The following is a 2,159-nucleotide window of genomic DNA, read 5'->3' on the forward strand; positions in this document are numbered from 1 at the left end:
TTTAAACTTTATAAAAAAACGTGTGATTGAAAAAGTGAAAAAACGCGCTGTTTAAACAGCAATACTTTTGCCAAACGGACGGGCCAAGGGTTTTTTTTTTTTTTTTTTTGGGTGTAAAATTATCCGCTCTATAAAATCCAGGAAACACCTTCAAAGTCCACACATGGAACCCTAATTTTAGCTTCTCTCGTCAGTGTTCACCTTGCTTTCATTTCCTCTGTGTCTCTGTGTGTTATAATTATTGTTTGGTAGAGTAGTCCTTAATTTTTTTGCCCAATGATGTACACCAAACTTTTATTGAGCGGTTTGGCATGGTTTTTTAATTCATTATCAGCCCTTTACTCAACACCACTTTTCTCTACCACCACAACCACAACCACAACCACATTCTACTCTTCTTTTATCATATATATATATACACACAAATTTTATTTTCTATGGTGGTGGTTTGTAAAGGCTTTTGATGAATGCCCATTGCCTTAAAAAAATCAACCGTGAATGATCATTCAAAGCTATGAGATCTGAGGGCTTCTTTTTCTTTATTTTCATTTACATGCATTTCTTGTATTTGGGTTTTTGTTTTTGTTGTGAATGATGAGAAATGCACTGGGCTCTGAGCAGATTTTATTTTTTGATGGAAATGCAGCCTAGAAAGCTGTTTCTGATACTCCATAATTTAGTGCTTTGAAATACCCACATGTACCTAAGTAATTTATCTCTATCTGTATTTGTCCAATGATTAAAAACTCAATTGATTTTCTTCATCAGCCCTTACCATGTTTTCTCTGTTGTCATCATCGTTATTATGAGATATGGCTATGGCTATGACTATGAGATATGGGGGATTTATCTCAATAGTACCCATATCCTGCTTTGTTAGAAAACCATTGTTTGAATTCTTGAACTGCTAGATGGTGATTAGAAGTACACTATTTGACTCAGTCAATTCTAAGTTATAAGTTTGTAACACCTTTAATTGTTGTTTCTTTTAAACTGTGGCATGTTATTATGGTAAACAGAGAATTTTGACAATAAACTTTGGTCACAGTCACACACCTGTCTTTAAGATTAACATTAATTTTAGGCATTTTGGTTCCTTTTCTAAAATGCATGTGGCCCTTGCTTGGCTATGGTTATAGTAGGTGATTCCTGATTCCTTTTCAATTTCTACTAGTTTGCTAGATATTTTTAGACTACTTTTTTTCTCTCCTAGTATTCTTCAGTTGATGAGGTCACTTATTTGATTTCTTTAATCCTTAATTACATTGAAAGAGCATTGAAGCCATTTTCATCTGCCCAATGATGAATTCAAATTGCATTGTGACAGTTATTTTAATTTTCATTTTGAACCCCCATCGACGCATCCAGTGAGCCCACCAGCATGTGTTCTAGGCTACTAGTCGCTGTTGGCTGCTGGTTGTGGTTGAGGTGGTGGTGGTGTTTGTTGTTGTTGTTGTTGTTTTGTTTTATAATGTCAATGTGGGAAGGCTCTTAATGGAAATCATAAACTTCACTGTTCACGAATACATGATCTGAGGGCTGTAGCAGCTTCTTCCCCCATAACCAACTTGTTTCCTTGTTAAAATTGGTGTATTTTTTTCTTTATTAATTTCTTATCCCTCCATTTAGCATTAAAAATTTAAACTTGTGTTTTGCATAGAGGTCTCTGATGGTTAATTGGAGTCTTAGGCATGGTCATATTATCTTTGTTCAATGGGTTTTTATTTTGACAAGGTTCTATGTTAAGCTTATCTTTGTTCAATGGGTTTTCTAACTCAAAAGTTTTAGTCAAGATTCTTTAATAAGTCTCCATGTGAAATTTGTCTCTGGCTGTCATATAATTATGTATTCTATAAACTTGGGAAATATTATTTGCCAGACTTTAACAATTGAGTAAGCTGTTTGTTCACAAACTGCCTAGTCTGACTTTCATTACCCTATTGTGCCCGAATTAAACAATAGAATACAGAAGTTTTTGGGTGCTATATTCTTGGGGTGTCAGCCAGATGGAGATATGCTAGATATTTCTTAAGTAAAAGAAGTGACTATTTTTGGTGTAAAACATTCTTACAAGGCAAGTCTTTGTTTTCCATTATGTTTTTTCCTTGATTATTTGCATCATTTACTTTCGAGAATCAAGATTGTTAATGGAAAGCTCA

The 2,159-nt window shown here is 34.2% G+C and overlaps 1 pseudogene; it reads left to right on the top strand.

Annotated features, from left to right (window-relative positions):
- Nucleotides 1–587: 587 nt before the first annotated feature.
- Nucleotides 588–668, top strand: LOC126707770 (small nucleolar RNA snoR118; annotated as a pseudogene).
- Nucleotides 669–2,159: the final 1,491 nt, after the last annotated feature.

This window comes from Quercus robur, chromosome 11 (genome assembly GCF_932294415.1).
Source record: "Quercus robur chromosome 11, dhQueRobu3.1, whole genome shotgun sequence".
Classification (NCBI taxonomy): domain Eukaryota; kingdom Viridiplantae; phylum Streptophyta; class Magnoliopsida; order Fagales; family Fagaceae; genus Quercus; species Quercus robur.